The sequence below is a fragment of the Neovison vison genome, chromosome 6 (genome assembly GCF_020171115.1).
Source record: "Neovison vison isolate M4711 chromosome 6, ASM_NN_V1, whole genome shotgun sequence".
Classification (NCBI taxonomy): Eukaryota; Metazoa; Chordata; class Mammalia; order Carnivora; family Mustelidae; genus Neogale; species Neogale vison.
The window spans coordinates 81,362,452-81,389,485 of record NC_058096.1 but is presented as its reverse complement, the minus strand read 5'-3'; the positions used below and the strand labels follow the sequence as shown (position 1 = coordinate 81,389,485).

The 27,034-nt window shown below is 38.7% G+C and overlaps 1 pseudogene; it reads right to left on the bottom strand.

Moving 5' to 3' along the window:
- Positions 1–1,158: 1,158 nt before the first annotated feature.
- Positions 1,159–27,034, bottom strand: part of LOC122910084 — a 43,721-nt pseudogene continuing 17,845 nt past the window's right edge.

The window sequence follows — 27,034 nt, the reverse complement described above, 5'->3', positions numbered from 1 at the left end:
CTTCCTGCTCTTACAACCTGTATAACTCTCTCTGCCCAGTTTGGTTAATTGTTATTCACAAGGATTAATATTTCTCTTTAAAAAAAAGAGCTCTTTCTGATCTTGCTGGTTTCCGTGCTCGCTTCGGCAGCACATATACTGATCTTGCTGGTTTCCTAAAGTGAAATATGCACATAGGTATCTGGTTTATCAGCATTTCTACAAATTCTGTTTTTCCACACATTTAATTCATATGCACATAAATATATGTAGATCATTTTTAAAATGTTGTATCTGGAAGAAGATTGAAAAAAAATTTTATAACATCCCAGTTAACTCTGGATAATGATGGAGTAAATATCTATAACTTAATTTATCCAAAAATATCTTGCACCTAATACCTGCTCTAATTAAACATTTGCTTATTTTGTTTTTGAGTATTCAATATATAATCAACATAACAACTGCTTTGCTGATATCTTAATTCCCCTCCTTTTTATTTTTTAAGCAGAAGAACGTTTTGAAACTCAAATATTGTACTACTGTTATCTAGGAAATTCTGGAGGAGGTGGTCCTTGCCTTCCCTCTGGAAGAAACTTACCTATTCCCATTATGAATTCAAGGAACTGTGAGCTTTGTTCACATCCCAGTCCCTCAATATTATCTGTATGCTGCAGAGTCCTTTGAAAAACAAATTCTCTTACCAAACACCGTGCTCCAAGGGAAAGTTTATGAGTTATAATTCTTACTTCAGTTGGAGAAAAGTTATCAATTCCATAGAGACATTAACAAGATGTCTTTTGGTCCCCACAAAGTGTCTTTGTTTGATGTAAATTTCTAGACCAGACACCCATGATATAAAAAAAACTATTTCAAGAGCCAGGATTTTTATCCATCATTTTAGGTTACTTGGGCCCTCTGCTATACACTTGTCATACCAAAGTCTTATGAAATGTTAATGAAGCTACTTATAGTTTTGGTGGTAACGGGTACTCTAATTCCTGCTAAATGGTGTCTTATAGTATGACATTTCATATCCCATGCTAGGACCATACTACTAGAACCCAGATCCTCCATATTACCCCCAGAGCATCAGACAGCAGTTGTAGGAGCAACTTGAAAGGGAATGTTGAACCATATCACCATTGCAGCTTTGAAGGTCACATGTAACTCACAACTCTAGTTATCCAGAACATTTGATGCTGTGGAATTATTGGGCTTACTGCTCACAGAGGCTGAAGTCAGTTGGATGCCCTTATCCATGGTGGGGACACCCCCACCAACAATTTCATCAGTGTTCCTTCCTGCCCTCAACAAAATAATGAAACACTTGGGAGCAAATATACAACCCAACAAACTATAGCTGGATGCCAAGATTGCAAATATTTCCACAGCTACTTTGAACTTGCCTTTGGTGATCAAGTAAGCAGGGGCGAAAGAGATCCAGACAATGAAAAAGACCAGCATTCCAAATGTGATGCATTTTCCTTCATAGTAGTTATCCGGCAGTTGACAAGCAACAAAGGTTGTTAGAAAGCATAGCAAGTCCAGGAAGACATCGATTCCAACCATAGAACACAAAAACTCTATAGCACCTTCATTACATTCCGTGTTCTTGTACAATCTTGGGGGCTCCAATACTAAGTAGGCTGTGCATATGCCAATCTCAAGTAGAACAGAGATCAGTACAATGATTTCTAGATAAAGGGACTGGATGGATATAAGTTGGGTTTTGGATTTAGAAATTCTGTAAGCTAGATTGAGCCCCATATCGGGCTCTCTGCTCAGCGGGGAGCCGTCTTCCCCCAATCTCTCTCTCTGCCTGCCTCTCTGCCTACTTGTGATCTCTGTCTGTAAATTTAAAAAATAGTAATAATAGAAATTCTGTAAGCTAAAAACAGTGAAATAGTCTTTCCAAGAATGCAAGACTGGCAAAGAGAAAAATTCATTGTCAAAGTGACTTGGTAGGTCACACAGAACCTGTTGTATGGCTTGCCAATGAAAAGCATGGAAGACAGCAGTATGATGACAAGAGAAAACTGAATGAGAAAGCTCAGCTCCCGGTCATTGGCGTTCATGAGTGGAGTATGCCTCTATATCATGTACACAATTGTGACTGCCAAGACCACAAGCACCCCAAAGACAGAATAGCAAGCATGAATCCCAGGGTCTCAACGTAAGCAAGGAATTCCACACACACTCGCTCTTTTGTGCATTTGACCAATAGTCAAAAACAACCATGTTGTTCACACTCCCTTTTGACCTAATGAACAAAGAACAGAGGACTGACTGCAGGAAAATCAATTGTCCCCTTCAACTGCGAATAGCTCAGAGCAGTCAAAGACCTAGTGTAGGAATCATTGAGATTCCTTTATACAGAATATATAATATCAAAAGAAAAAAGAAAAAAAAAGAAAAAGCAGCAATACAATGGTCTTAGAGTGTTCAACTGATACTATGGACTGAGAATTATTTTCAGTTGTGGGAATTCAGTCTGCCTTCTTGGTTTCCCCCTATCCTGTATGGCCTTTTCCAGTAAGATGCCTCTTTCTCTTCCAATTATCCAATTGAGAAGGGAGGTCTGTATCCTCATAAACCAGAGAACAATCCACAGATGGTTTCCCATGTATGAGAAAATTAAAGCTATGGTGAAACAATCAAGAGGATTGTGATAAGGTTGGTTAAAATACAATTTTTTAAAAAGATTTGTATTTATTTGACAGTGAAAGAGAGAGAGTATGTGAGAGAGAGATCACAAGCTGTGCAGAGGGGTAGAGGGAGAAGCAAACTCCCTGCTGAGCAGGGAGCCTGATGCAGGGCTTCCATCCCAGGACCCTGGGATCATGACCTGGGCAGAAGACAGATACTTAACTGACTGAGCCAGCCAAGCACTGAAGAATTTTGTCTTTGCTCCCTGGGCTTTCTCCTCCCCAACCTCCGGATGCAGATTCCAGACAATAGTGAGAAAAGGACTGAGAATAAGAAGGGAAACAAAAATAACAACCATGTTGACTAAAATTGAGAAAAATTTGGGAGCCTTCAGATGGTCAGAGTCTCCAAAGGAGAATATTACAACATAAGAAAAAGTGATTTGAGATGTATTCATGGTAAATTACCAAGTGGATCTCTTTAATGTTCTCTGAAAGGTGCAGGTAAAAATTGGAATTCCCTTTCAATCACTTCTGACTGCCAGACTGGACTGCTCTTGACATAACTCAGTGCAGAGACTGGGTCACGTGGGGTTCAGGGAGGTGTTCAGATTACCTATTTTCCATTTGGGGAAAATTCTCCTTGAAATAAATTGTTATTGAGGGCTTTTAGGTAAAGGACAAGGACAACTTGAATGATCTTGAAAGATAGAGATAAGCAGAGATAAAAATGCACCTGATCCAACACGCTTCAAAAGGCTAAGTAAACCAAAACCTACTAAAAATCCTGGTCATGAAGAGCAACAATCCAGCAAGTTGTGGAGAAGAAGTCATAGAGTAGTTGTTATGGAATTCATCTGTAAAATGCATCCTGCAAACCTGAAGTAATTAAGGCCTTAAGTCCATTGTCTTTAGGGGTAGAATTCTTGATCTTATAATTCCAAATGAGAGCTAATACAGTAGAACATAGAACTGTAATTCACTTATTTTTCCAATAATTCACTAGTTTTTATATAACTAATGCATAATCTGTTTTAGAAATTTAAAAAGTTTTATGAATCCATTTATTCCTATTTCACATTTCATTTTTTTTTAAAGATTTTATTTATTTATTTGACAGACAGAGATCACAAGTAGGCAGAGAGGCAGGCAGAGAGAGAGGAGGAAGCAGGCTCCCCGCTGAGCAGAAAGCCGATGTGGGGCTCGATCCCAGGACCCTGGGATCATGACCCGAGCCGAAGGCAGAGGCTTTAACCCACTGAGCCACCCAGGCGCCCCATCACATTTCATTTTTTTTTCAATTTATTTATTTTCAGAAAAACAGTATTCATTATTTTTTCACCACACCCAGTGCTCCATGCAAGCCGTGCCCTCTATAATACCCACCACCTGGTACCCCAACCTCCCACCCCCCCCGCCACTTCAAACCCCTCAGATTGTTTTTCAGAGTCCATAGTCTCTCATGGTTCACCTCCCCTTCCAATTTTTTTCTCTTAAATTCACAGATGCCAATCCTTTTCCAAACTATAGCAGCTTTAGAACTAAAACCCAGTATTAAGTTTTTTTTCACACTGCACAGAATGTTTAACAGTTTGATGGATTATAATGATTTTTGTTATAAGTTGTTCACACTTATTTATAAAGATGGCTTTCAAAGCCCTCTTCTCCAGACCATGCTTATTCTAATTGCATTCAAATACCAATGGAAAATATGACCATCTCTACCTGGTTCTCATGACACGTGGCCATCAGCACATGGGATGTCAAAGCAACATATCAGTTCCTCTGACGAATTCCTTCCTGGGTCCCAGAATAACATAGATCAGTACACACCAAATGGGGAAGCTAGCAAAGACAAAAACAATGCATATAACAAAGTCTTTGTCTCCACAAAAAAAAAAAAAAAAAAGAAGAAGAAGAAGAAAGAAAGAAAAAAGAAGGCTGAAAGAGTTCACATCTGGATTTCCATGGGTTTTGTGATATCTAGGAAACCCAGTGCAGTTGGACAAAGATAACAAAGAGAATGAATGACACCTGGAGAGCTTAAAGAGGAATTTTGCTGAAAATCAGTCTTGTGGTTGATTCTAGAAATTCAGAGCTCATCTTCAAGTTAAGTCTTTCTAATTTGGGAGTCTCAGATCAGCCTCCATGCCCATGATACTCTGGGCATGATACATGGTAAACAGAATTTGACAAATCTGTTTCTGCTTGTGGTGGACCAGTGACCCCAAGAGTTGTCTTGAGAGCCTAAAAAAGATTTTTTCTCACAAGATCATCCCAACATAGTCTGAAAGTCAAAGATGTGTCATAAAGGGTCAACAGAAAAGAAAAATAAAAGATCTTTTCCATGGGAAAAATTGAAAGGACAAAAAGGAAATGTGGACAAGGCATAACACTGGAATACTTTCTCACAAAAAAAGAGTTTTGAGAGGTCAATGGTAAAAAAAAAAAAAAAGTCTCCCTTTACATTCTACAGGATGTGCACTTTGGAACCCAGCACAAATGCAGTGTCTTTTAATCAGTTTATATCTTAATGGAAATGAAGAGCTTCCTATTTAAAGAGGAGATAAAATGTAGTTTCCATTAAGGAAATATTTATTTTGGAAAGTGAATAATCACATTTATATTTGTTTTAGAAATCAGAATTTTCCTATATTGAGTTTTATAGGTTAAATCTGAATTACAAAACAATGAAAAATATTAGAAATCTCTGAGATTAGTTATGAAATGTAATATTACTGAAGTGTGTTTTTGTATTGCTTCACACAGTAAATAGGCCTCTTATAAGGTGTGTGCATGACCACAGAATGAACTGGATTTCCTTTCTCCTGACCCAGTCTTCTGAAAAGTGCTCTCCATATATCCTTCTTTGAAAATCATCATAAACAATGAGCTGATGCCTCTTTGTTCCATTTCCCAGTACCCCTTTCCTTCTCAATGCCAGTAATCTAGTTTCTAACTCACTCACCTCACTAAAATGTTTCCTGCCATATCAGCTAGCTTTTCGTGTAGCTACATTCTCTTTTGTATTTCTTCAATATTTGGTACTCTTTTTTTTTTTTTAAGATTTTATTTAACAGAGAGGAGAGAGAGAGAGAGAGAGATCACAAGTAGGCAGAGAGGCAGGCAGGGAGAGAGGGGGAGAAAGCAGGCTCCCTGCTGAGCAGAGTTTGGTCCCAGGGCTTGATGCAGGGCTTGATCCCAGGACCCTGGAATCATGACCTGAGCTGAAGGCAGAGGTTTAACCCACTGAGCCACCCAGGCACCCCAATATTTGGTATTCTTGATCAACCCCTTCTTGAAATGCAGGCTCCCTTTTTTTAATTTATTTTATTTATTTTATTGGTTCTACATCTTCCACCTTCCTCCCCACTGTGGCCATTTTCTTAGGTTTGGTCCTTAATCTTCTGTTTTTATCTCTTGATATAAAGTAGCTCATTCACTCTTTGTTTTTGACCAGCAGCAGTGTTAAGAACTCCCAAATCTTGAACTCTTCCATCCTGTCCCACCTCCTCTAATTCCATATTCTAAACTTCCAGTATGTCCCTACTTTGAGTTACCACCATCATCTCAAATTCAACATGTCCAAAGCTATCCTTATTAAGGATATCCTTATTAAGGATATCCTTATTAAGCCTATTCCTTCTCCCAAATCCCCATTTCTGTCACTGACACCTCCATTCTCATCCATAACCTCCAACCTTATCTTGCATTACTTGCTTATATATTCCTCTACTTCACTAAGGCGATCTGCTCACCAACCTCCAGACTCGGTTTGCCATCACAAATTAAGTCATGCCTTATACTGCCCACTAATTATTTGAGGCAGGACACTTCCAAGTCCAGTCTTTCAACAAATCCACTGGCCTCTTATTGTAAGATATACAGAATCTGACTATTATGTGCCGCTTCCAACACATCTATTTTGGTTCAAGCACCCGAGTTATTTTGGATTATGTTATTGGTCTTCTAATTGGTTTCCCTTTTTCTACTCTAGTTCCCCACCCCAGCTTCAGTTTATTTGCAGCATGGCATACAAATGATCCTTTAAAGATTTTATTCATTCATTTATTCATTCATTCACTCATTCATTCATAGAGAAAGAGACAGCACAAGCCAGAGGAGTAGCAGAGGCAGAGGGAGAGAGGAGAATCTCAAGCAGATTCCAAGCTGAGTGCAGAGCCTAGTGCAGGACTCAATTTCATGACCTTGAGATCATGACCTGAGCCAAAATCAAGAGTAGGTCACTTAACCAACTGAGCCACCCTGGCTCCCTAAGAGATGATCCTTTAAATCCTAAATCAGACCATTACTCTCCTCCCTCAAGACTCTTCCATGACTCCCCTTTTCACTCAGTATAAAAGCGTAAGTCCTTAAATAGCCAGTGAGGCCCATGTGATCTACCCTCTCTCACCTCTCTTTGCTCCTCTCCCATCACTCTCCTACTCCCTCGCTCTGTCTAGCCACACTGACCTCTTTGCTGTTCCTCCACAAGGCCAAGCAGGCCCCTGCCTCAGGACTCAGAAACCACCAGTACCTCTGCCTGGAATGCTCCTCCCCCAGATGATGCAAGGATTCACTTCCCTTTTTGTTCAAATATCACTCCAGTGAGGCCTTTCCTGATCACATTATGTGAAGTTACAACTCCCCCCATCACTCCCTATTTCAGGCCCTACTACTTTTTTCCCTCCAGCACTATCACCCTTTAAGATAACATGATTTGTCTATTTGTCTTGTATATTTACATTTCTTCCCACTGAAATGTTAGCTCCATTAGTCAGGGATTTGTTCTATTTTGTATAGTGACATATCCCCATTTCCTAGGAGAGTATCTAGCATCTATAATATTGTGCTCAATAAATATTGGCCCAATTAATTAACTAATTACATTGTAAGTGCTCTGAAGCAGAGTTTTGGGGTGTGTGTGTGTGTGTGTGTGTGTGTGTTATTTCTTTCCCTTTATTTTATATATTGTGAAATAACAGGTTGGTTCCAAAGAATCCTCCAAAGCTGGTTAATTTTGGAAGGAGGATAATATCATTACAAACTTATGAATTTAAAAATATATTTTCTTTTATTGCATTTATTTTCCTTATTGATGCTCAAGTTGTCCATATTTGGACCAGGGAAAACTTCTTGGCTCCTGCATTCTTTTTTTTTTTTAAAGTATAGTTGACAAACAATATGACATTAGTTTCAGATGTACAATATAGTGATTCCACAAGTCTATATGTTACCCTATGCCTGCCACAAGTGAAGCCACCATCTGTCACCATACAACACTATTACAGACTATTGACTAGATTCCCTATGCTGGACCTTTCAGACCATGATTTATTCATTCCACAGCTGGAAGCCTGTACCTCCCATTCCTCTTCATCTATTTTGTCCATTCTCATACCCCCATTCCCTCTGACAACCATCAGTTTGTTCTATCTTGAGGGTTCATTTCTGCTGTTTGTTTATTTTGTTTTTTAGATTCTACATACAAGTAAAATCATACAGTATTTGTCTTTCTCTCTCTGACTTATTTCATCCAGCATAATACTCTCTAGGTCCATTTATGTGGTTGTAAATGGCAAGATGTCATTCTTTTTTATGGCTGAGTAATACCCCATTATTTACATAAACACATCAGTATTCTTTATTCTTTTGTCTGTGGATGGACACCTGGGTTGCTTCCATATCTTGGCTATTGTAAATAATGTTGCAATAAAAAAATTAAAAAATAATGTTGCAATAAACATACAGGAGCATACATCTTTATGAACTAGTGTTTTTGTTTTCTTTAGGTAAATACCAAGTATTTGAATTATTGGGTCATATGGCATTTCTATTTTTAATTTTTTAAAGAAATTCCATACTGCTTCCCGCAGTGGCTGCACCAATTTACTTTCTCACCAACAGTACACGAGGATTCTTTTTTCTCGACAGCCTCACCAACATTTGTTATTACTTATCCTTTTGATTCTAGCCATTCTGACAGGTGTGAGGTGATGTTGCATTGAGGTTTTCACTTGCATTTTCATGATGAGTGATGTTCAGCATCTTTTCATGTGTTTGTTTGCCATCTGTATACCTTTTTTGAAAAAAGAATGTCTATTTAGGTCCTTGGCCCATTTTTCAGTTGGGCCATGTAAGTGTGGATTTATTTCTGGGCTCTCCATTCTGTTACACTGAATCTTTGTGTCTTTTTTTGTGCCAATACCATACTGTTTTGATTACTACAGCTCTGTAGTGTATCTTAAAATTTGGAATTGTAATACCTCCAGCTTTATTCTTTTTTCTCAAGAATTCTTAGGCTATCTAGGGTCTTTTGTGGTTGCATATAAATTTTAACATTACTTGTTTTAGTTCTAAGAAAAACGCTGCTGGTACTTTGTAGGGATTGCTTTGAATCTTTCCATTTGTTTGCATTGTCTTCAACTTTTTTCAACAATGTTTTATAGTTTTCAGAGTACAGGTCTTTTACCTCCTTGGTTAAGTTTATTCCTAGATATTTAATTTTCTTTGGTGCAATTGTAAATGGGACTGTCTTCTCTTTCTCTATCTGCTACGTTCTGCTAATTCTCTTTTTGCTACTTTCTGATTAACATATAGAAACACAACCAATGTTTGTGTATTAATTTCGTATCCTGAAACTTTACCAAATTCTTTATTAGTTCTAATAGTTTTTTTGGTAGTCCTCAGGGCTTTCTGTAATTAGTATCATAACATCTGCAAATGGTAACAGTGGATCTTGCCAGTGTGGATGACATTTATTTCTTTGTCTTTTCTGATTGTTGTGTCTAGAATTTCCATACTATGTTGCATAAAAGCAGTGGGAGTGGACATCCTTGTCTTGTTTCTGATCTTGGAGGAAAAGCTCTCAGTTATTTACCATAGAGTATGATGTTTACTGTGGCTTTTTCATATAAAGCCTTTATTATATTGAGGAATGTTTCCTCTAAACCCACTTTGTTGAGACCTTTTATCACAATGAATGTTAAATTTTGTCCAATACTATTTCTGCATCCACTGAGATGATCATATGATTTTTATCCTTCATTTTGTTGTTGTGGTATATCATGTTGACTGATTTGGGAGTACTGAACCATTCTTGCATCCCCAGAATAAATTCTACTTGATTGTAGTGAATGATCCTTTTAATGTATTGTCAACTCTGGTTTGCTAATATTTTGTTGATTTTTTCAAGTGATCTCTTCACCTAATCTCATTTTTTAAAATTCTTATTTTCTTCTTTCTGTTCTGCTTGGGTACTCTCTATTATCCTGTCTTCCAAATGTCTGATCTGTCTTCTGCATCTGCTAATCTGCTATTGGTTCCCTCTAGTATATTTTTCATTTCAGTTATTGTATTTAATTCTGATTTTTTTTTTTTTTTACATTTTCTATCTCTTTGTTGAAGCTCTCACTGAGTTCTTCCACTTTTCCCCCTGGTTCCATGAGCATCCTCATGATCATTACTTTAAACTCTTTGTCAGATATATTGCTTATCTCCCTATCATGTAGTTCTTTTTCTGAGGTTTTCTCTTATTCTTTCATTTGGAGCATATGCCTGTCTCTCCATTTTGCTTGACTTTCTATGTTTGTTTCTATAAATTAGATGGGACAATGACTTCTCCTGCATTTGAAGGAATGGTCTTACAATGGTTGCCACCCATGTAGACTGTGCCTGGTGACCTTGGTTTGTGGGCTGGAGCTGTGTGAGTTGGGGGTTCCAAGACATTCTGTGCCAGAACTGCCCTGGTAAAATGGCCGTAGCTGAAATGGACATAGGCTGGGATGGCCCTGTGGCTCTCCATAGAGAGGGAGACACCTTAAGTTAAAGTGAATGCAAGGTGGGAGGCCACTGAGCTCTCTGCACAGATGTTGCCCTGGCAGGACAGCTGAAGCTGGAGTGGGTATAAACCAGGGTGCCCTGGGGTGCTTGGCGCAGGGATTTCCCTGGTGGGGTAGCTGGAACCAACATGGAGTGTGGGCTGGGCGGTCCGAGGTTGCTCCATGCAGGGGGTGCCTTGTGGAGTGGCTAGAACTGAGGCAAGTACAAGCCAAGTGTTCCCCAGGTGCTCTGCACAGGGGGCATTTTGGTAGGAGAGCTGAGCTAAGGCAGGCATAGCCAGGGAGTCCCAGAGCACTCTGTACCAGGGGTGTCCTTGCAAGCCATCTGGAGCTGACATTGCATGGCCAGCATCCTGGCTCCTGCTGGTCCTTTTATTCTGAGATCCAAGCTGAAGATTAAATTGTCAGCTGGAGCTGTGGCGGGCACTGACAAGGGATGGTCCGGTGTACACTGCCCTGTGAACTCCTTGGGGGGATGGCTGGAGCTAGTTTGGGCTCTAGACACCCAGGAAATGCTGAGACAGCAGGCTGGTAGGGTGCACAGACCCTTTTCCCATCCACTCTCAAGGCAGAGGAGAAACATAAACCCAGGCACTCACTCGCCCCCTCCAACCCAGAGAATGTCCCAACAGCTCCCTCCCTGTTTGATAAGGTCCAAGGGCTAGTCCCTTATTCTATTTGCTCTTTTAAATCTGGGCCTTTCTTTCTGTGCCTCGGGGCAAACAAATCTGTTCAAGGTCATCTCAGATAATATTTTTTCTCTGACCCCTACAGTTCCCAGGTCAGGGAGTGGGGGTTCCCTTTTTACCAAGTATCCATTTCTCTTATTATTCTCAGAGAGATCTCTCTATTTTTGTTGTGCATAAGCTCTTCTGTTCTTCAGGAGGAAATGCTCTACGAACAGGTGTAGATTTGGTGTGTCCATGAAAAGGTGAGTTCGGATCTTCCTATGTCACCATCTTGGACTGGAATTCAGGGCAGTTGTTTTTTGCAGGACTTAACAAGAGTTGGGCTCATAGTAGATGTTTAGTAAATTTGTATCTAATTCATTTGAGCCGATTTCACTATACAAATATATCCCCAATTTTAATAAAGAAGATAAATAAAATTATTATGCTCTAATGAAACATTAAAATACAATCTACTATGATACTTTACTATTCTTCCATCAATTTTTGGTAGAACAAGCATTCTATGAACCTTGTCTATATAAGCAATAACATCTCTCTCTCTCTTTTCATGAAAATATTATATTGAATACCTACTATGTGCCTAGCAGTAGGAATACAAAGTGAAAAGTCTCAGGCCCCATTCAGGGAGAGAGTTCTAGACCACAGAAGATAGTTTATACTCTAGGCCTAGGGCAGCTCTGTCTTTCTTCAATGATAGAAGCCTTATGTATCCATTATAGTGCTCCTGGCCACAGGTGGTTGTGGAAAGCTTGAAATGTGGCCAGTACCACTAAGGAACTGACTTTTTAATTTTATTTAATTTTAATTAATTTACATTTTAAAGGCTACATGTGAATAGGGGCTACCAATTGGGTCAAAGAAATAAAATGCAGAAGAGAGCTGTGCCTCTACAGTGGCAAAGACGGTAGCCTGTACATTTATATCCTATCATAGTGTGTCTGAGTGCTGCCTAAGGATGGGGCAGGAAAGGGAGGAACCGGAGTGTCTGTGTGTATGCTTTTGTGAGTATGCATGAATTTATATAAGTTTACTGCTGCCTGTAGAAAGCAGAGAGTCCAAAAAAGAGAGAGAGAGAGAGAGAGAGAGGGAGAGAAAGAGATGAAAAGAGAGATTATAAAAAGATCTTCAAGGTGTCCGGCACAGCATAGGAGCTCAGCAATCTTAATTTCCTTGTCATTTATTCTTAGGTCTTTTTCCAGCAGGATTTGGAAGACTGTTTTGTGATCTCAGATCTCAGGTCTGAAGGGCCACCCAGGAAGAGAAAAGATACATGAATAAAAATCAAAATGAAAAGACCCCTGCCCCAAAAAAAGTCTGGGACAGCAAAGAAAACCTCTGGCTGCACCTATGCCCACATTCAGCATCCTGGCTCTTGCTGGTCCCTTCATTCTGAGATCCACACTGAAGATTAAATTGTCACAGCTTCTCCACCCTCCCTATCATTTTACTGTGACCTCTAATAACCAGTGAACTAGAGTATCAAAGGCCCTTGAGTTCTACTCTCCTAGAACTAATATCCCATTAAGGGTAAAAAGTTCAGCTGTCTGGGAAGTAATGGGGTTCCTTTATGACTTCTGGTAAGTGATGAGGTTTCCCCTCAACTTCCTCCAATTCTTCTCCAGGTGTTAACCAGGGGACCCAGTCTCTAGCTCACCAGCCACTTCTCAGTCCTGCGTATCAAAGCCCTCCTGTTGCTATAGGAGGAGGAGGAATAAAAATTATAATAATAAATAAAATAAGTAACAATAATTCTCTCTCAATAAATATTAATGATAAGGAAAATAATAGTTTTTGTGTGTGTGTAGGTTAAGTAGTTTACATCCAAAGAGGATATATTTAATCCTTAAACCTTAATTCTCCTACCTCTCAGAAAATCTTGAAAACAGTATTTTGGAAAGAATTTTGAAACTTATGAAACATCCTTCTCTCCTACAAAAGATTTCTTGAATGATACATCAAAGCTTGTGGACATCTATGTGCACCCACACATATATTATACTGGTCGCTAGTGTTCCCTACTCCGAATTATATTATGAATTTGTAAATTCTCTCTATCATTCTTTGCCCCTGAGAACACATAAGACAAGTGGAGGAAGAAATGAAGTCCCTGGAGAATTACCATCAAAAGGGGAAAGAAGGACTTCTGGGTTGCCTCAGCATAATGGCAGCTGCTAAACAGCAAATCTCTCCACACATCCTGTCAAAAAGACCATGCAAATTTAAAAAATGAAAAAAGTAAATAAAACCACACTTGGCCCACAATTTTAGCATCATAAAGAACCTGAGAATACGATAATTTCAAAGTACTTATATGCAGAGAAATAGCCATTAAATTACAGCAAGGCCATCTCTGGAGTACTTCCCTCATCCCTGGGTATGTAGAAAATGGACAGAAACTTGGCAAAACATGCAGGAAAGAGTAAGGGGGTACTGAGAACCAAAGGCTGATGGAGAGCTGGCAAATCATTCCTAGAAAGAAAATGTCCCACTCTGTGTTAAAACAGTTCCCAAACCATGGAGAGACAGCACCACCTCTAGGGAAATGTCTTGAAAGTGGGACTCCAGGGGCCAGTCTCAGGACAGCACACTTTCACTGGGACTAGATGGTATATGGAGAGAGAAAAGTATCTTTTTGAGATGTGGTAGAATGGGGAAGAAGAGGGAAAAGTTAAGAATCTTGCAGAGGGACACCTGGGTCTCTCAGTGGGTTAAGCCTCTGCCTTCAGCTCAGGTCCTGATCCCAAGGTCCTGGGATAGAGCCCCGCATCAGGCTCTCTGCTCAGCAGGGGGCCTGCTTCCTTTCCTCTCTCTCTGCCTGCCTCTCTGCCTACTTGTGATCTCTTTCTGTCAAATAAATACATAAAATCTTTAAAAAAAAAAATCCTGCAGAAACAAGAATGAACCACAAAACCAAATGACTCATTAAGCTTTCTTAAATGAACTACTACTTTTCACTCTACTAAAAGAAGAAGGCAGTCTTGAAATAGGGGTTTGTAAGACACCAGAAACTCTCATCCCTGTCTATGAACAAAAATATTATGGTGTAAGTGCCTTCTGTAAGTTTCCTACAAGAAGAAAACAGAAAATGATAATCAAAACATTGCTGCAGATCCCATCAACACACACACATACAACAACCATTATTCAGAAAAATAATGTAACATAGCATTTAAAAATATATATATTTCAGGGGCACCTGGGTGGCTCAGTGGTTAAACATCTGCCTTTGGCTCAGGTCATGATCTCAGGGTCCTGGGATTGAGCCCCATGTCAGGCTCCTTGCATGGTGGGAAGCCTGTCTTTCCCTCTCTCACTCCCCCTGCTTGTGTTCCCTCTCTTGCTGTCTCTTTCTCTATCAAATAAATAAATAAAATTTAAAAAAAAAAAATTCCAGCATGACAATTAAGTACTCTCAGAAAAACACTAGGAGATATGCAAAAATATGTGAGCCAGGCATTAAAAAATTAAATAATAAATATAAAACTGGAAGAAACAGAAAAATTTATTTTACTCAGGAAAGAAACTAAAGAAAAAATAAAGCCATTTCAGAAATTAAGATAAAAGTTACAAGGCATTCAAAAACAAATACATCTGAATGAAAATTTAATAAGAAGTATTGAATAAAGTCAGGAAAAGAATAAGAATAAAATAAAGAAAAAGTCAAAAATGATCAGAGGTAAGTAGATAAAACAGAAGACAGAAAGTCAAACCCTTTAATTGGAGTACTTTAAGAAGAAAAACAAAATGATAAAACTAATATTTAAAGCTATAGCCCAAGAAAAATACCAAAACATCTCCAAAACAAAATACCTGAATCTGTATCTAGAAAAATATGTACTATATTGAAAAAATTGACTTGGAATAGCCAACTCCTGATGTCTGATATTCTATAGTGCCTGGAATATAGTTTTGTGTATATAAACAAATTTTCTGAGTATATAAACACAATAAGATATCAAAGTAACTAAACTTTGATGATTCGGTATTCTGAAATATTGTCACATTCTTTTTCATCATGAGTTCAAATTTAGAGTTTGTGAATATATATTCTCCAACCTTCACAAAGGCAATCTCTCCATTATCACCTAATTGCCAATTTCGAATATCATAGTACCCAGTCACATCTCCATTATCATCAATTTCTATTCTCTCTCTATTATGGGTAATAAACTTAAGTGTCTTCAAATAGTACATTAGCTAGAAAATAAGAAGAAAAGAACAAGAGAATAAAAAAGCAATTTGTAACTATTTGATTGCCTGGAGACAGGGTTTATGAAGAAAATAATCTCAAAACTCTTATCATGTGATTGAATTTTTTTTCCCTTTCCTCTATACCTTTGTTATCAAATACAACAACTTGTAGCCACATGTGACCATTGAAACTTGAAAGGTGGCTGGCCAAATCGAGATAAGCTGTAAGTATAAAATACACCTGGATTGCAAAGATGTTGTTTAAAAAATGTAAACCATCATTAATAATTTTATTTTATATTATCATGATTATGACATGTTAAAATGCCATCTCAGATCAAATAAAACAACTATATTTAATTTCATCTGTTTCATTTTATTTTTAAATTTAGTTACCAGAAATTTTTAAATATTTATTTATTTATTTATTTGAGATACAGAGCACAAGTAGGCAGAGAGGCAGGCAGAGGGAGAGGGAGAGGGAGAAGCAGACTCCTCACTGAGCAGGGAGCCTGATGGGGGACTTGATCCCAGGACCCTGGGATCATGACCTGAGTCAAAAGCAGAGGTTTTAACCCACTAAGTCTCCCAGGCACCCCTAGAAAACTTTAAATTACCTGTGTGGCTCATACATTTCTAACAAAAAGCATTGATTAGGGATAGTGGTGCCTAATATTTCCAAATACCTTCTTATCTAGGGAAGAAAGGATCTTCCTACTTACTTCCTAGAATTCTTCCATGTATAGGTACCCGTCTACCTCCCCATTATTTCCTTCCTTACACGTCAGGTGGTAGAGATATGAAGATCAACCAGATCCGTTCCCTACCTTGCAAAGCTCACAGTCCAGTGGAAAGGCTAAATGAATAAACAGGGTACTATATATAGTAAAATTCAATGTGCCACTATGTTGCTGTTGTGGAAGGAGTGTTGAAAAGGCATGGGTGAGGAAGATAGCTAACTAATTGCCTTAGGAAAATTTAGGAGGTTTCCCCAGGAAGTAGCCATCAAGGTTGATTTTAAAAAATTAGTAGGAATTTACTGCCAAATAAAGGCGACAAGGAGATTCTAAGCCAAGGAAATAATATATGGTACAAGGGTCCCTCCACAAACCAAAGAGGTCAAACAACTTGGTGGATAGAGTCTGAATTATGATATCTGATGATCTGACATCATATTTTGGCTCTTTCAAATGTCATGACCTTGGGCTAGTCATATATCTGAATAAGCACTAGTTTCCTGGTCTGTAAAACAAGGGTCATTATTCCTGTCCTATCTGTCATGGAAGATTAATATAACTTGAAGCCCTTAGTAAGTCAATATTCCAAGTGTTCTGAAAATCACCATCCATCCTGGAATACAGCCACTCCAGGTCACCTGCCCTTTTATCTCTCCTTCCTTTTACCATATGCAGAAGGATCAGGGGTGTCTGAGTGTTGCAGAGCTCGCAGGTTATTGGAGAGGGGAAGCTCATGAGTGAACTCTCAACTTGGGGGTTACCTTGAAATGTAATCCATGGCACAGGCCACTGCTCTGTGAGTGGGGTCATCACAGGATCAAGGGAGACCCCCCGGAGAAACTCAGGGATCTGCAGGGTTCAGAGACTCCAGGCAGAGCTATGTGCCAGAGACAGAGACTCTTGGTCACAAGCTGGGTATGTTCTGAGCGCAGCAGGAGGCCAGGGAGATGGGAGTAATTGAGGGCTTTTCTCTGAGGGTGCACTGAGGGGTGGGGCCCCAAGCTCTCGGCTGCTCTGGGCTGGAGATTCGGAGGCTGACATTTTCATTCCTGCCCTCCAGAAATCTACAAAAGCTCCTGAAAGTGAACCCGAGAGGATTTCTTAGCCTGGCCCCTGGTAAAGGCAGTGCAATTCTGCCTGGGGCAAAGACACTTGAGAATCACTATAACAGGCCCCTCCCCCCAGAAGATCAGAGGAGAAATCCAATCAAGACTAAGTTTACTTACCAAGGAGAACAGCGGAATTCCAGAGGAGGAGAAAGCAAAGCATGGAAATCATGGATTTCTCACCATGAATCTTTAGTCTTGCAAAGTTAATTTTTTAAAATTTTATTATTTTTTTCTTCTGCTAAATTTTTTTTAATTTTTACCCTTTCCTCTTTTAATGTTTTTTAACTAGTTTATCTTAGTACCTTTTATTAAAAAATCTTTTTTGAACTTCAATGTTATAGTCATATTTAATGCTTCATTGTATCTAACTTTATTTTTTGTATACACATAGAGTTTTGTCTTCTAAAAAATTTGGGGTACAACTTCTTCTAATAGAATAAAATACACCCTAAATCTAGCACCGGGCTTGCTCTAGTCTCTAGCCCAAGCAAATTCTCTCCACCTTCTTTTTCTTTATTCTCCCAACAAACTTACCTTATCAACTCCTTTTTTTAGAAATTTAAAAAAAAATTTTTTTTTGTCATCTTTATACTGATATTCCATCCCTTCATTGTGTTTACCCTTATATACGTTTTTCATTCTTCAAAATTTTGGGAGGTAGTTTCTTCTAAGAGACCAAAATACTCCCAAAATTAAGTGGGTGACCCTGTTCTAGTCACCAGTCCAATATATATATTTTTTTCTTTTTTATATTTTTTCTTTATTTGTTTTCTTTTTTAAATTTTTTTCTTTTACTTCTTTTTACCCCCTTTCTCCCTCCCACAATTTGGGGTACCTTCTAATTTGGTTAAAGCACATTTTCCTGGAGTCTTTGCCACCCTTTTAGTATTTTATTTCCTCCTTCATATATTCTTATCTGGACAAAATGACAAGGCAGAAAAACTCACCACAAAAAAAAAAAAAAAAAAAAAGAACAAGAGGCAGTACCAAAGACTTGGGACCTAATCAATACAGACATTGGTAATATATCAGATCTAGAGTTCAGAATGACGATTCTCAAGGTTCTAGCCGGGCTTGAAAAAAGCATGGAAGATATTAGAGAAACCCTCTTCGGAGATATCAAAGCCCTTTCTGGAGAAATAAAAGAACTAAAATCTAACCAAGTTGAAATTTAAAAAGCTATTAATGAGGTGCAATAAAAAATGGAGGCTCTCACTGCTAGGATAAATGAGGCAGAAGAAAGAATTAGCGATACAGAAGACCAAATGACAGAGAATAAAGAAGCTGAGCAAAAGAGGGACAAATGGACCTCCCCTGGACCACGAGGGGAGAATTTGAGAGATAAGTGACACCATAAGATGAAACAACATTAGAATAATTGGGATTCCAGAAGAAGAATAAGAGAAAGGGGAGCAGAAGGTATACTGGAGAGAATTATTGGAGAGAATTTCCCCAATATGGCAAAGAAAACAAGCATCAAAATCCAGGAGGTGCAGAGAACCCCCATCAAAATCAATAAGAATAGGTCCACACCCCGTCACCTAATAGTAAAATTTACAAGTCTTAGTGACAAAGAGAAAATCCTGAAAGCAGCCCAGGAAAAGAAGTCTGTAACATACAATGGTAAAAGTATTAGACTAGCAGCAGACTTATCCACAGAGACCTGGCAGGTCAGAAAGAGCTGGCATGATATATTCAGAGCACTAAACGAGAAAAACATAGAGCCAAGAATACTATATCCAGCTAAGCTATCATTGAAAACAGAAGGAGAGATTAAAAAGCTTCCAGAACAAACAAAAACTGAAAGAATTTGCAAACACCAAACCAGCCTACAGGAAATATTGAAAGGCGTCCTCTAAGCAAAGAGATGCCCTAAAAGTAGTAGACCATAAAGGAAAGAAACAATATACAGTAATGGTCACCTTACAGGCAATACAATGGCACTAAATTCATATCTCTCAATAGTTACCCTGAATGTAAATGGGCTAAATACCCTAATCAGATACCTAATCAGGTATCAGAATGGATAAAAGACCAAAACCCATCAATATGCTGCCTACAAGAAACTCATTTTAGACCCAAAGACACCTCCAGATTTAAAGTAAGGGGCAGAAGGGGAATTTACCATGCTAATGGACATCAAAAGAAAGCAGGAGAGGCAATCCTTATATCAGATCAATTAGATTTTAAGCCAAAGACTATAATAAGAGATGAGGAAAGACACTATATCATACTTAAAGGCTATATCCAACAAGAAGATCTAACAATTTTAAATATCTATGCCCCCAACATGGGAGCAGCCAACTCTATAAACCAATTAATAACAAAATCAAAGAAACACATCAACAATAATACAATAATAGTAGGGGACTTTAACACTCCCCTCACTGAAATGGACAGATCATCCAAGCAAAAGATCAACAAGGAAATAAAGGCCTTAAATGACACACTGGACCAGATGGACATCACAGATATACTCAGAACATTTCATCCCAAAGCAACAGAATACACATTGTTCTCTAGTGCACATGGAACATTCTCCAAAATAGATCACATCCTGGGTCACAAATCAGGTCTCAACCGGTATCAAAAGATTGGGAGCATTCCCTGCATATTTTCAGACCACAATGCTCTGAAGCTAGAACTCAATCACAAGAGGAAAGTTGGAAAGAACCCAAATACATGGAGACTAAACAGCATCTTTCTAAAGAACGAATGGGTCAACCAGGAAATTAAAGAAGAATTGAAAAAATTCATGGAAACAAATGATAATGAAAACACAATGGTTCAAAATCTGTGGGACACAAACTGCAAAGGCATTCCTGAGAAGAAAATATATAGTGGTACAAGCCTTTCTCAAGAAATAAGAAAGGTCTCAAGTAACCTAACCCTACACCTAAAGGAGCAACAAAGAAAGCCTAAACCCATCAGGAGAAGAGAAATCATAAAGATCAGAGCAGAAATCAATGAAATAGAAACCAAAAAAACAATAGAACAAATCAATGAAACTAGGAGCTGGTTCTTTGAAAGAATTAATAAGATTGATAAACCCCTGACCAGACTTATCAAAAAGAAAAGAGAAAGGACCCAAATAAATAAAATCATGAATGAAAGAGGAGAGGTCACAACTAACACCAAATAAGAACATATTATGAGGAACTCTATGCCAACAAATTTGACAATCTGGAAGAAATTCCTAGAGACATATAAGCTACCAAAACTGAACGAGGAACAAATAGAAAACCTGAACAGACCCATGACCAGTAAGGAGATTGAAACAGTCATCAAAATCTCCAAACAAACAAAAGCCCAGGGCCAGACGGCTTCCCAGGGGAATTCTACCAAACATTTAAAGAATTATTCCTAGTCTTCTGAAACTGTTCCAAAAAACAGAAATAGAATGAAAACTTCAAAACCCATTTTATGAGGCCAGCATCACTTTGAACCCAAAACCAGACAAGGATCTCATCAAAAAAGAGAATTACAGACCAATATCCTTGATGAACACAGATGCAAAAATTCTCTCCAAAATACTAGCCAATAGGAGCTAACAGTACATTAAAAGGATTATTCCAGGGTTGGGTCAACATCCGCAAATCAATCAATGTGATGCAATACATTAATGAAAGAAAGAAAAAGAACCATATAATAATCTCAATAGATGCTTAAAAAGCATTTGACAAAGTACAGCATCCCTTCCTGATCAAAACTCTTCAAAGTGTAGGGATAGAGGGCACATACCTCAATATTATCAAAGCCATCTATGAAAAACCCACCGCAAATATCATTCTCAATGGAGAAAAACTGAGAGCTTTTCCACTAAGGTCAGGAATATGGCAGGGATGTCCATTATCACCACTGCTATTCAAAATAGTACTATAAGTCCTAGATTCAGCAATCAGACAACAAAAAGAAATTAAAGGCATCCGAATCAGCAAAGAAGAAGTCAAACTCTCACTCTTTGCAGATGATATGATACTATATGTGGAAAACCCAAAAGACTCCACTCCAAATCTGCTAGAACTTAGACAGGAATTCAGTAAAGTGTCAGGATATAAAATCAATGCACAGAAATGAGTTGCATTTCTTTACACAAACACAAGATAGAAGAAAGAGAAATTAAGGAGTCAATCCCATTTACAATTGCATCCAAAACCTTAAGATACCTAGGAATAAACCTAACCAAAGAGGCAAAGAATCTATACTCAAAACTATAAAGTACTCATGAAAGAAATTGAGGAAGACACAAAAAAATGGAAAAATGTTCCATGCTCCTGGATTGAAAGAGCAAATATTGTGAAAATGTCTATGCTACCCAAAGCAATCTACACATTTAATGCAATCCCTATCAAAACCCCAACCATTTTTTTCAAAGAAATGAAACAAATAATCCTAAAATTTATAGGGAACCAGAAAAGACCTCGAATAGCCAAAGGAATACTGAAAAAGAAAGCCAAAGTTGGTGGCATCACAATTCTGTACTTTCCATTGAAGCATGTTCAATGGAAAAAAGCCTCTTCAACAAATGGTGTTGTGAAAATTGGACAGTCACATGCAGAAAAATGAAATTGGACCATATCCCCACACCACACATGAAAATAGACTCAAAGTGGATGAAAGACCTCAATGTGAGAAAGGAATCCATCAAAATCCTTGAGGAGAACACAGGCAGCACCCTCTTCAACCTCAGCTGCAGCAATTTCTTCCTAGGAACATCACCAAAGGCAAGGGAAGCAAGGGCAACTATTGGGACTTCATCAAGAACAAAAGCTTTTGCACAGTAAAGGAAACTGTCAACAAAACCAAAAAACAACTGACAGAATGGGAGAAAATATTTGCAAATGACATATTTGATAAAGGGCTAGTATCCAAAATCTATAAAGAACTTAGTAAACTCAACACTCAAAGAAAAAATTATTCATTCAAGAAATTGGCAGAAGACATGAACATACATTTCTGCAAAGAAGACTTCCAGATGGCCAACAGACACACAAAAAAGTGCTCCACATCACTCGGCATCAGGGAAATTCAAATCAAAACCACAATGAGATATCACCTCACACCAGTCAGAATGGCTAAAATTAACAAGTCAGGAAATGACAGATGCTGGTGAGGATGTGGAGAAAGGGGAACCCTCCTACACTGTTGATGGGAATGCAAGCTGGTGCAGCCGCTCTGGAAAACAGCATTGGTGATTCCTCAAAAAGTTGAAAATAGAGCTACCCTACAACCCAGGAATCTCATTACTGGGTATTTACCCTAAAGATACAGATGTAGTGATCCGAAGGGGCGCATAAACTGCTGTTATAAACAAATGTTTATAGCAGCAATGTCCATAATAGCCAAACTATGGAAAGAACCTAGATGTCTATCAACAGATGAATGGATAAAGAAGATGTGGTGTATATATATACAATGGAATACTATGCAGCCATCAAAAGAAATGAAATCTTGCCATTTGCGATGATGTAGATGGAACTAGAGGATATTATGCTTAGCAAAATAAGTCATTCGGGGAAAGACAACTATCATATGATCTCCCTGATATGAGGAAGTGGAGATGCAATGTGGGGGGTTGGGAAGGGTAGGAAAAGAATAAATGAAATAAGATGGGATCCGGAGGGAGACAAACCATAAGAAATTCTTACTGTCATAAAACAAACTGAGGGTGACCAGGCGCAGCGGGTAGGGAGAGGGTGGTGAGGTTGTGGACATTGGGGAGGGTATGTGATATGGTGAGTGCTGTGAAGTGTTTAGGCCTGGCAATTCACAGACCTGTACCCTTGGGGCTAATAATACATTATATGTTTATAAAAAAGTTAAAAATTTAAAAAAAAAAGAAGGTAGAAGTAATCAGGATTCCTAAGCCATCTTTCAGTTCTAGAATGCTAATCTCTGAACTTCACTTAAGTGAAGGGAAAAAAAAAAAACTATTTTGCACAAGGTACTATTTTGAGGGGGTTTACTTTCATTCACATCAAACCCAATAAGAAAACTCTATTAACAAATGGGAACTTAAAAATGCTCATTTAGGTCACATAAGCAAGCTATTCTTCTAGGTAGGTGTGTGATAAATCATATCTATTAAATACTAAAGCAAGTCAATGGTTTTATTAGTATCAATTCTTTTAATGTGAAACTATACCATGAAGTAAAACAACAACTTACCTGCCTAGGCTCAAAGTCAGATATATATGAACAGGTGTTTTCAGATGTCTTTCTTCAAATCTAGTTAGACCATCCAAGGTGCAAGCCAAGAATACACCGCTTATTTGACATTTTTTTTGAATCTCAGCTGAATACATCCAGATACATATTTTTAAGATCTTCCAACTCTTTGTCTCTGTACAGAACTTATCAGACATGGCACGTAATCTGTCATCCTTTCCCGTCACAGTTACATTATGGTCAATGTTGTATGGAACACTGTTATTGGGTCAAGTACAGTTAAAAGTGGTTTGCCAGAATGCAATGGTCAGGACATCGTTTGGCTCCTTGCCAGGATATACATCATAAAGAAATTCTTTTTTTTTTTTTTTTTGAAGGGTAATATTAATATTTTTTTTTCTCCCAATTTATTTATTTTCAGAAAAACAGTATTCATTATTTTTTCACGACACCCAGTGCTCCATGCAAGCTGTGCCCTCTATAATACCCACCACCTGGTACCCCAACCTCCCACCCCCCCGCCACTTCAAACCCCTCAGATTGTTTTTCAGAGTCCATAGTCTCTCATGGTTCACCTCCCCTTCCAATTTACCCAAATTCCCTACTCCTCTCTAACGCCCCTTGTCCTCCATGCTATTGGTTATGCTCCACAAATGAGTGAAACCATATGATAATTGACTCTCTCTGCTTGACTGATTTCACTCAGCATAATCTCTTCCAATCCAGTCCATGTTGCTACAAAAGTTGGATATTCGTCCTTTCTGATGGAGGCATAATACTCCATAGTGTATATGGACCACATCTTCCTTATCCATTCATCCGTTGAAGGGCATCTTGGTTCTTTCCATAGTTTGGCGACTGTGGCCATTGCTGCTATAAACATGGGGGTACAGATGGCCCTTCTTTTCACGACATCTGTATTTTTGGGGTAAATACCCAGGAGTGCAATTGCAGGGTCATAGGGAAGCTCTATTTTTAATTTCTTGAGGAATCTCCACACTGTTCTCCAAAGAGGCTGCACCAACTTGCATTCCCACCAACAGTGTAAGAGGGTTCCCCTTTCTCCACATCCTCTCCAACACATGTTGTTTCCTGTTTTGTTAATTTTGGCCATTCTAACTGGTGTAAGGTGATATCTCAATGTGGTTTTAATTTGAATCTCCCTGAGGGCTAATGATGATGAGCATTTTTTCATGTGTCTGATAGCCATTTGTATTTCTTGATTGGAGAAGTGTCTGTTCATATCTTCTGCCCATTTTTTGATGTGTTTGTCTGTTTCGTGTGGGTTGAGTTTGAGGAGTTCATTATAGATCCTGGATATCAACCTTTTGTCTGTACTGTCATTTGCAAATATCTTCTCCCATTCCGTGGGTTGCCTCTTTGTTTTTTTGACTGTTTCCTTTGCTGTGCAGAAGCTTTTGATTTTGATGAAGTCCCAGAAGTTTATTTTCGCTTTTGTTTCCTTTGCCTTTGGAGACGTATCTTGAAAGAAGTTGCTGTGGCTGATATCGAAGAGATTACTGCCTATGTTCTCCTCTAAGATTCTGATAGATTCCTGTCTCACGTTGAGGTCTTTTATCCATTTTGAGTTGATCTTTGTGTACGGTGTAAGAGAATGGTCGAGTTTCATTCTTCTACATATAGCTGTCCAGTTTTCCCAGCACCATTTATTGAAGAGACTCTCTTTTTTCCACTGTATATTTTTTCCTGTTTTGTCGAAGATTAATTGACCATAGAGTTGAGGGTCCATATCAGGGCTCTCTACTCTGTTCCACTGGTCTATGTGTCTGTTTTTATGCCAGTACCATGCTGTCTTGGTGATCACAGCTTTGTAATAAAGCTTGAAATCAGGTAACATGATGCCGCCAGCTTTATTTTTGTTTTTCAACATTTCCTTAGCGATTCGGGGTCTCTTCTGATTCCATACAAATTTTAGGATTATTTGCTCCAGCTCTTTGAAGAATGCCGGTGGAATTTTTATCGGAATGGCATTAAAAGTATAGATTGCTCTAGGCAGTATAGACATTTTAACAATGTTTATTCTTCCGATCCAAGAGCATGGAATGGTCTTCCATCTTTTTGTGTCTTCTTCAATTTCTTTCATGAGTGTTCTATAGTTCCTCAAGTATAGATCCTTTACCTCTTTAGTTAGGTTTATTCCCAGGTATCTTATGGTTCTTGGTGCTATAGTAAATGGAATCGATTCTCTAATTTCCCTTTCTGTATTTTCATTGTTAGTGGTCCTCTCAATTGATGCAGAAAAAGCATTTGACAAAATCCAACATCCGTTCCTGATTAAAACGCTTCAAAGTATAGGGATAGAGGGAACATTCCTGAACCTCATCAAATCTATCTATGAAAGACCCACAGCAAATATCATCCTCAATGGGAAAAAGCTTGCAGCCTTCCCGTTGAGATCAGGAACAAGACAAGGATGCCCACTTTCACCACTCTTATTCAACATAGTATTAGAAGTCCTAGCAACAGCAATCAGACAACAGAGAGAAATAAAAGGTATCCAAATTGGTAATGAAGAAGTCAAACTCTCTCTCTTCGCAGATGACATGATTCTTTATATGGAAAACCCAAAAGACTCCACCCCCAACCTACTAGAACTCATACAGCAATTCAGCAGCGTGGCAGGATACAAAGTCAATGTGCAGAAATCAGTGGCTTTCTTATACACTAAAGAAATTCTTTTAATCCTGGTATATCAGCTCTTGGTATTGCAAATCCAATAATTCCCCCCAAATATGGGAAATATTCAGGCCTTGTGATGAGGGCTAAAGTAATCCAGGCTTCACTCACTATCCATATACTGTCTGTTATGTTATGGTGAACCATTTCCAATGCAAAAGAACTGGGGTCAATATCAGATGCATAAAGCAAAACAACTCTGGCAGTGGAGTTCTTTATGGCATCAACAGCTTTCTGCATTTTCTCGTTTGAACAGACTTTGGGAATTATTTCAGAATATGCAATACAGAGGTTGGCACTCTCCATTCTTTCCCTAAGAGTTTTTACTCCACATTTTCCTTGATCATCACCAGCTGCTATGATGGCTATCCAGGTCCACCAAACATGTTAGATGAGTTGTACCATGGCATCCGACTGGATCTTGTCACCAGCTACTGTGCAAACATAAGATGAGGACTGGTGTTTGTCACTAAGAATTGAGCAGGTAGAGGCATAACCCACCTACAGTTGAAAATATTTGTGCAGTTATTAGGAAGCAATGGCCAAATTGCATATCAAACAATCTCTGGATATTTTTATTGGACAGGGAGGGGACTTAACAGTTGTTCTCCCTTCATTCTCACATCCTTCCTCAAAAGGACATGTAGTCCGCTCCCTGGCCCACAAGTGGGGACTGTTAGAAGGAACACATAGACCTCCATAGGCACCCTTTTCCCACCCCACTCCATGGGAGTCTGAGGAGCTAATTATTAAGATGATGACATTCAGTGCAGCACTTTTCACAGCTGGAGTGACAGCACAAAAAAGGAGGTCTTCTGCCCTTTCATCTACATTCACATGAGACTAGATGTGGGAGTAAAGCCATCCAGGCGCTATCTCGGCTCTAGCTTCTCATCCACGGGGACGATGGAGAGAGTGGACTCACAGTGTACTTGGCAGGCCAGTTCCCTCCTGTTCTTCCTCTCTTCCCCC